Raw genomic sequence first — 10200 nt, 5'->3', positions numbered from 1 at the left:
AGATGTACACTGTGTAACGAAGAAAACAAACGAACGCTTGAGCACTATATCTCGGAATGTCATGTGATACAGCCTTTCAGACCACCTAACATGAGGTATAAAGAACTATGTGAATATTTCATTTCATCTGATACATTGGAAGATATACTCGTACTATACCCTAAATTTACTATGTGATAACTACCGTAAACAAATAACAGTGTTATTCAAACACAGTGGCAAAAGCATATGTAAGTAATAATTTTTGTATGATGTATGATTTATATTTCTATTTTACCTTGTACAACTACAGTAGTTACAGACTACTGTACAATGTCAGATATATGTAAAACTGTAATCGTGATTGCCCACGCCTGAGCAGATAGCCAGGGTGGTAAATAAACTTACTTAACTTAACTTAATTCATTCTGGCAAAGTCAGCATGTGACAAGCAAAGTGTGGATATAGATCTTGGGGTACCTATTTCCAGGATTTTATACAGCATTAAAGCTTCCTTTAAAGAGGACTTGACTGAGTTGATTAATTCTCAACGCCTTGAAAGCTGTAGCACCGGTTTAGGCAAGATTCATTCACCTATGGTTTATATAAAACAAGAACAAGACAGTGTAATATTGTGACCGCAAGAATCAAGCTTGGATATAGATTGTTTTGGCAGCTCAGTACAGTTTGTAATGTCGAAGAATCTAAGTGTAAACTGTGTAATGAAGAATATAAGCGAACACTTGTACATTATATCTCAGAGTGCCATGTGTTACAGCCTTTCAGACCACCTAACATGAGGTACGGAGAACTATGTAACTATTTCATATCCTCTGATGTCTTAGAAGATATACTTATATTATATCCAAAATTTGGAATGTAGCATCACATGACTGCATATCAAATATAGCAATGCCTTTCCACGCCCAAGCTGTACGCCGGCGTGGCAGATGAGTAGATAAACGACTGTGTAATTGTTCCTTTCTTTAATTGATATAGTACTTGCCGGCGTGGCAGATGAGTAGATAAACGACTGTGTAAGTGTTCCTTTCTTTAATTGATATAGTACTTATCATAATAATGTTATAGCCTAAAATTGAAATGTAATACCATTACATGTTATAACCATGCATCAAATGTACCACAGCTTGCCCACGCCTGTGCAGTTAGCCAGGGTGGTAAATAAAGGACTAAACTAAACTAAAAACTTTGAACAGTTCCTACAAAGCATTAACAATAACACCTCAATGTCGGAGGTCTGGAAAAAAAATTAATCGAATTTCAGGCAAACCAACTAACACCCCGCAGTTCCATAGTCCTCTTGCACAAGCAGATATGCTCCTTAGTCAATGGGCTGGAGCGTCCAAATTGAGCTCACTTCCCACAAATATTCAGGATCACCTTAGTCAATCTAAAATTGCACGCAAATTTGCCATTGAGATTGGATGTTCTGATACTGACCCCTCAGACTTTGCTGAGATCACTGAGTGGGAACTGAACAATGCACTGATCAAAGGAAAAGCGTGCGCCCCAGGTGAGGATGGAATTACCTATAGTGTCCTCCGTCTTATAGCTCAGGTACCTGGTAATCCCCTTTTGCACCTATACAGGTTAAGTTTGTCACAAGGTATTCTGCCTGGCCCCTGGACACGCAGTCTAATCATCCCTATACCGAAATCAAACACTGATAAATACCGACCAATTTCATTAACCTCATGTGTATGCAAAGTTCTAGAAGGATAATTTTGAACAGACTCAGGTACAGGTTACAAAGGGAAATTATCTCACAGACTGTACGGATTCCTATCGGGACGTAGCACACAACATTGCTTTGCAGAGTACTTTTCACACTCTAATCCAGGGAAGCACACTGTTTTTCTTGACCTTAAGTCAGCTTTTGACATTGCAAACAGAGAAGTTATCCTAGAACAATTAGTAAGCTTTGGCATCCGGGGTAAGATATTGAACTGGATTAGAATGTATCTCTCGAACAGATCTGCAAGTGTCCTGTTCAGGGGAGTGAGAAGTTCCACTTCACAGTCTTTTGAACTTGGGACGCCACAGGGAGGAGTTCTCAGCCCTATGCTGTTCAATGTCCTCATGCACAAGCTGGTGGCAGATATCCCACTTGGGGATGGTGAATCCATTATATGCTATGCTGATGACATATGTGTCCGAGCATCATCACAAGTGAGGATGCAAATAATTCTCGACAGAATCACAGCAAAGGCTCATGAGTGTGGATTAGTCATTTCCGCTGAGAAAACAATGGCTCTAAACCCATGTATCATACCCCCACCCACTTTTCGCATAGGTGACCAGGAGCTTGACATTTACCACAAGTATAAATATCTCGGGGTGAATGTAAATGATGCAGACCTGGTCTTCTCTCTAAAGAAGAGACTCTGGGAGAGATTGAAACTGTTGAAAGTTCTTGTCGGAAGAGAACATGGCATCAATATTAAGCTCGCTAGACTGTTTTACTTGGCTTTTATAAGGTCAGTTGTAGACTACCATGCACTGCACTTGTTGCAGTGTAAGGAATCAGAAATAGGTAGTTTGGAGGTAGTGCAAAATGAAGCTATGAGGATTATCCTCGGCGCCCCGAGAACAGCAAGGATAGTAAACATGAGATCGGAATTAAACTTACCATCCATTTCTGATAGAATAATATTTATTTCCACCATATTTGGGGTCAAAGCTCTGAGGGAACCCTCGTATCTCTCAGATTTCCAAAAACAACTGCAACATAAAATCACGCAAGTAGACGTGACAAATCACACACACGCGCGCCCTCTGATACACAAAATCTCCATGAACATTATAAAACTCAATGTTCCAATTAGTAAAATACCAAAAGGTCGCTCCATTCCACCATGGAAAAATTCAACATTGATCGTGCACCTTACATGTCTACCACAAAAAAACAGGGTGCATAACTGTGTGTTGAAACAAATTGCGCTAGCAACGGTAACGGAACACACAGAATCTATGGGTGATGATGCATATGAGTGTTACGCCGACGATCCGTACAGTCTGATACAAAGCTGGTTGTGCTTGCGCTGTATACAAAAATGGCTTACTACAACATCAGGTTAATATGAGAATACAAAACTGGGCCAGCACTACACAAACGGAGCTGGCAGGTATACTCCTCGCAACGGAATTCTTAATGTCTAGGGGCTCTGGAGTATTTTCTGTGACTCTCAATGTGCTCTTCGGACGCTAAATTCTTTCAAAACAGGGGGCGATGAAAAAATTGTGAGTTGCATTAAGCGTAACGTAACCTATGCAACAGAGGGGTAATTTTCAACATTCAATTTGTATGGATACCATCTCATGTTGGCATACGCAAGCACGACCACGTAGACAAATTGGCGAAAGAAACCTGCAGCAAGGATATTGTGAACATAGATCTTTGGATGCCTCTTGCTAGGGTTGCACATATATTGAAAAGTTCTCATAAGGAAGAACTAGTAGATCTGATTAAACTCAAGGCCTGAAAGCTGTACCATAAGGCACTACGATCAGTATAGAGATGGCAAGCCTTCCTATGGTGGCACCGAAGTCAACCAACAATGTGACGTGGTTATTGCCAGAATACGTTTAGGTTACAGAATGTACTGGCAACTACACGGTGCAAGAAGTGCAGATGAATCTAGATGTAGACTGTGTAACGAAGAAAACAAACGAACGCTTGAGCACTATATCTCGGGAAAGTCATGTGATACAGCCTTTCAGACCACCTAACATGAGGTATAAAAAACTATGTGAATATTTCATTTCATCTGATACATTGGAAGATATACTCGTACTATACCCTAAATTTACTATGTGATAACTACCGTAAGCAAATAACAATGTTATTCAAACACAGTGGCAAAAGCATATGTAAGTAATAATTTTTGTATGATGTATGATTTATATTTCTATTTACCTGTACAACTACAGTAGTTACAGACTACTGTACAATGTCAGATATATGTAAAACTGTAATCATGATTGCCCACGCCTGAGCAGATAACCAGGGTGGTAAATAAACTTGCTTAACTTAACTTAACTCTAACCGTATCAGTTGTAAGCGAAGAAACACCAAAGCAGGACGTCATCAGGACTCCTGTGTTCTGGACGATTTTAAGGGGATAAACCCCCTCCCCTGGGCTTTCCTTACACCCAGAGTGTGTGTGGGTGTACAGGCACCAAATTGTGTCGAACACTATGGTCAGGGAATCTAGAAAAAAACATTGCTTAGTAAAAATTACGAATAATGAGTGTGGTGCCAAATTAACGGGGTGCTGTACCAACGACCGCTGGCGAGCCCTGGTGGGTGTATGTGTGACAGCACTTGACCTGGCGCTCGCACCCTCCCCGCGCCCGACCGCAGGGAATTAATCACCTAAGAAGCGGACGGGACAGCCACCCCCTCACTGTCCCATCATGGAGGTGGATGGGGACATGCTCGGGACGGGCAGCCCTTAAATAGGATCATCACTGTATGGAGCGGAGAACAGCCGACACCTAAAGAGTACCAATTTTTTGGAAGATACATAGAGCCGAGCTCCATTCGACCTAGGTGCTCAGAGGTTATGGTCTGCTACAATTGTCAGGGTTACGGTCACGTAGCTAAATATTGCAGGAAAGAAACAGCGTGTGCTGTCTGTGCAGAAGCTCACCAGACAAAGGACTGCCTTGAAAGAAACAACGAGAAGGACAACGACAACGAAGACGCCGCCACCATCGTGAGGAGGTGTGTTAGGTGCGGAGCGGAAGGTGTGACGGCCTGGCACCGTAACTGCCCCCACAAACCACCCCCCCTGCCCCGACCGTACCCTTCGATCGCGGAGTGGCGATGCCCAACCCAGCCACACCCCATCCAGTGCCGTGTGACGTCACCAACACACAGTAATTCCCGCAACTGCCAGGGGGATTCCCCATCCCAGGAAACAGTGCCACAGGAGAAACCATTGGTGAAAAAGACATGGATAAGGCCGAGGAAATAGGAAGCATCAGGCAAGAGATTGCTGAACTAAAAAAAAAAATGATAATGGAAAACAAAAGTGATCCTCTAGACAGGAAAAATGTGCTTTCTAATGATGTTGGTGATGTTGAAAATACGAATGAGGTCTCTGATATTATTATTACGCACGACAGATTATCTGAAAACAGTGACGACAGTGACAGTAAAAATGACGCCGATGAAGATGCGTAGGAGACAGACGAACTGTGGGAAATCACTCAGAAAATGCTATCAGGTACAGATTATACGTATAATATCAGTATCTGGAAAGCGCGCAGCCTCAGTACAAAGAAACAAGATGCAACACAGATATGTAATGTTGTACAAGAAATAGGCAGACTAAAGGGCTTCATCAAACACAAATTTGACCAATCAGCTAATCATAGGGTGTGTAAGAGTCTAAGAGTACTCTGGTACAGTGGCTTTGTAGGAGTAGTGATACTGGTATAACGGTGTAACTCTTTATTGCTAAGAGTACCACACAGTATGGAAACACACGAGACGATGTCTGGGGGTAACGCGGGTCACGTGTCAGGTCAACCTGCCCAGAGGGGGAGGGCTAGGCCGACCTTACTGCTGGACACTGGTGACGAACTGTCTCAGGCGAGGTCAGATAACATCGTCATCTACGCCTTCGTTGAGTGAATGGTTCCTATTTGGGACTTGGAGCCACGTGGCAAACAGCCACGTGGTCCACTGGTAACAAAAATAGACTTATGTATATGCCATATTGCTCAGCCACCTACTTGCACCTCGCATTAGATATGCCTCAAGGGTGACCTAACTTGGCTGGTCGTCTCGCGTGCGTTGTCCTGGTGTATCTTCGTCCCTGTTGTCTTCTTCTTCCTGCTCCTTGGTGTAATCTGTCTGTCCTCGACGTTCACATGTCCTTGAAAGTCTTGCACAGGTCCTCGACTTCGGATTCGTTTAGACTTCCTCGTAGTCCTCATCCAGGCCTAACTCGGCGGCGTCCTCGTCCACACGTCCTTACAGATCTCGTCCAGGTCCTTCTCGGCGGCATGCTCATCCTCGTCCTTGTAATCTTCATCTGGACCAAGGGAGTCAGAGCAAGGGCGGTAATTCAGGGCGGCTGATACTGGAGTTGACTGGATCTGAGGGCGCCAGGTGTCGCCCATCCACAGCATCCTGGGGCGACTGGTACCTGCTCTGGCGAGTTTCTGGTTCTTCGCTGGATCTGTCGATGTCTCGGCAGGCAGCGCCCGTCCACTACATCATGGAAAGGCTTAACACCTGCTCAGACAAACATCCTGGTCCGCGGGCCTATGGCGATCTTCCGGTGACGTCCTTCCCACAGCATCCTAAGGTGTCCGGTTCTGCAGCAGGGTCCTCCTTCGGTGCCGTGTCGGTTATCGTCGGTCCGACTGCAACATATAGTCGGGGAACCAGATCATACACGTAAGGGCTAGAAGTAAGAGAAAAAGAAAGGCAACAGAGAAGAGGGGGTGTTAAGTACCACTAGCCGGTTATTCATAAAAATTGCGGTTTTTTAATTTTTGGGGCTTAATATATATTATATAATTATATATATTATATATATATTAAAATATATATATATATATATATATAATATATATATAATTTTACATATATTTTATAAAATATATATATATTATATATACAAAATTATATATATATATATATTATATAATATATATATATATATATATATATATTATATACATATTTTATTATATTATATATATATATATTTATATATATTATATATATTCTTATTCTCTATATATTATATTATCTATATTATCTATATATATATATATTTTATTTACCTCTATAATACTTTATATATCATTTCTATATATTTTATAAATATATCATTATATATTCTTTTTTTATTATATATTCTTTCTATTATATTTATTTATTTTTCTATATTATATTATATCTTTAAAATTTATATTATACTATTATTTTATCTAAAATTATTTTATTATTTATTCTATATATAGTTATATATATATATATATATATATATTTATATATCTATGTATATTATATAATATTTTATTATATATATATATGTATATATATTATATATATATATTCCTTCTTTTATATTTAATATATATCTCTTAATTATATTAATCTATATATATATATATCTTTTATCTTTTACTCTCTTACTATATATTATTATTATGTTATTATCTATATATATTCTTATTATTATTTAATATATATATATATCTTATAATCTTATATATATTATATATATTTTATACTTATTATTATTATATTCCCCAAAATTCCCCCATTTTTATGATAACCGGCTATGGGACTTAACCCCCCTCTTCTCTGTTTGCCTTTCTTTTTTCTTACTTCTAGCCTTAGTGTATGATCTGTTCCCCGACTATATGTTGCGTCGGACCGACGAATAACCGACCGGCACCGAGGAGGAGCCTGCTGCAGAACCGGCACCTTAGGTGCTTGGGAAGGACGTCACCGAAGATCGCCATAGGCCCCGACCAGGATTTTGTCCCGAGCGTGTTAGCCTTTCCTGATGTAGTGGGCGGGCGCTGCCTGCCGAGACATCGACAGATCCAGCGAAGACCAGAAACTCGCCAGAGCGGTACCATCGCCCCAGGATGCTGTGGGGGGACACCTGGCCCCCTCGATCCATCACCCCATTATCACCGCCCTAAATTACCCCCTTGCTCTGACCCCCTTTGGGCCCAGATGAAGATAAAAGGCGGGAGAGCATGCCCCCGAAAAGGACCTGGACAGATTGTAAGGACTGTGGACGGACGCCCCCGGTTGGGCCCGGGTGGACTACAGGAAGTCAAACGAATCCGAAGTCGAGGCCTGTGAAAGACTTTAAAGGGACATGTAAACGCGAGGACGACAATTTCACCAAGGGCGGGAAAAGAAGAAGAAACAGGGACGAAGATACACCAGGAAAACGCCGCAGACGACCAGCCAAGTTAGGTCCCCCTTGGGCTTCAAATGCGAGGTGCAAGTAGGTGGCGAGCAATATGGCATAACAAAAGTTATTTTTGTTCCCAGGGGCCACGTGCTTTTTTTTGCCACGGGGCTCCAAGTCCCAATGGGAACCTTCACTCAACGAAGGCGTAGATGAAATGTTTTTCTGCCCTCGCCTGAGACAGTTCGTCCCATGTCCGCGAAAGGTGGGCCCTACCCCTCCCCCTCGGGGCAGGTTGCCTGACCTGCCCCGTTACCCCCAACATCTCTCGTGTGTTTCCATACTTTTTGGTACTCTACAATAAGAGTTACACCGTTATCCCATATCACTACTCCACAAAGCCACTGTACCAGATCTCTTAGACCCCTTCACCCCTATATTACTGATTGGTCAAATTTGTGTTTGGAAAAGCCCTTTATCTCCTATTTCTTGTACAACATTACATATCTGTGTTGCTCTTTTTCTTTGTACTGAGGCTGCCGCTTTCCAGATCGATATTATACGTAAACTGTACCGATGCATTTTCTGAGTGTTTCCCACAGTTCGTCTTCTCCTACGCATTTTCCCATGGGCGTCATTTTTACTGCACTGTCGTCACTTTTTTCAGATAATCTGTCGTGCTAATAAAAATATCAAGACCCTTCTTTTTTTTTAAACATCCCAACATCATTAGAAAGCACTTTTTTCCTGTCTAGGGGATCATTTTTGTTTTCCATTATCTTTTTTTTTTTTAGTTCAGCTCTCTTGCCTGTGCTTCTTTTCCTGGGCCTTTATCCAGTTTTTTTCAAAAAGGGTTTCTCCTGTGGCACTGTTTCCTGGATGGGGAATCCCCCTGGCAGTTGGGGGAATTACTGTGTGTTGGTGACGTCCCCGGGCACTGGATGGGGGTGGCTGGGTTGGGCTCGCCACTCCGCGATCAAAGGGGTAGGGTGGGGGCAGGGGGGTGGTTTTGTGGGGGCGTTACGGTGCAGGCCCGTCACACCTTCCGCTCCCACCAAAACACCTCCTCCGATGGTGGCGGCGTCTTCGTTTCGTTGCCCTTTCTCGTTGTTTCTTTCAAGGCAGTCCTTTGTCGGTGAGCTTTCACGACAGCACACCGTTTTTTTCCCCAAATATTTACTACGTGACCGACCCTGACAATTTAGCAGACCATAACCTCTGAGCACCTATTCGAAGGGACTGGGCCTATGTATTTTCCCAAAAAAATTGGTCTCTTTGGGTGTCGGCTGTTCTCCGCTCCATACAGTGAATCCTATTTAAGGGCGCCCGTCCGACTGTCCCCACCCACCTCCATGTGGGACCGTGGGGGGTGGCTGTCCCGTCCGCTTCTTGGTGTTTAAATTCCCCCTGCGGTCGGGCGCGGGGGGGGCAGCGCCAGGTCAATGCTGCAACATACACCCACCAGGGCTCGCCGCGGTCGTTGGTACAGCACCCCTTTAATTTGGCACCAACTCATTATTCTAATTTTTACTAAGAAATTTTTTTTTCTAGATTCCCTGACCATAGTGTTCGACACTTTTGGTCCCTGTACACCCACACACACTCGGGTGTAGGAAACCAGGGGGGGGTTTACCCCCTTAAAATCGTCCAGAAACAGGAGTCCTATGACGTCTGCTTTGGTGTTTCTTCGCTTAAAACGATACGGTTGGGTTTAAAGTAAGTTAAGCAAGTTTATTTACCACCCTGGTTTCTGCTGGGGCGTGGGCATCATATTACATTTTTACATATATCTACTTGTACAAGTCTGTAACTACTGTAGTTGAAAAGGTAAAATAGAAATATAAACATCATCATACAAAAATTATTACTTCATATGCTTTTGCCACTGTTTTAAATACATTGTTATTTGCTTAGGGTAGTTTCACTATAAATTTAGGGTATAGTACGAGTATTTTTCCCCAATGTATCAGATGAAATAAATTTTCACTAGTTTTTTTATCCCTCATGTTAGGTGGTCTAAAAGGCTGTATCAATGACATTCCGAGATTATTTGCCAAGCGTTCGTTTTTTTCTTCGTTACCAGTCTACATCTAGATTCATCTGCATTTCTTGCACCTGTAGTTGCCAGTACTTTCTGTACCTAAACGTATTCTGGCAAAAACCAGTCCATTTCTGGTTTGACTTGGGTGCCCCCCATAGGAAGGCTTGCCATCTCATATGATCGTATGCCTTATGGTACAGCTTTCGGCCCTTTTGATTTTAAATCAATCTACTAGTTTTTCCCTTATGAAACTTTTAAATATAT

Source organism: Penaeus monodon, chromosome 40, assembly GCF_015228065.2.
Source record: "Penaeus monodon isolate SGIC_2016 chromosome 40, NSTDA_Pmon_1, whole genome shotgun sequence".
Lineage (NCBI taxonomy): Eukaryota > Metazoa > Arthropoda > Malacostraca > Decapoda > Penaeidae > Penaeus > Penaeus monodon.
Note: the sequence above shows the minus strand (reverse complement) of the source record.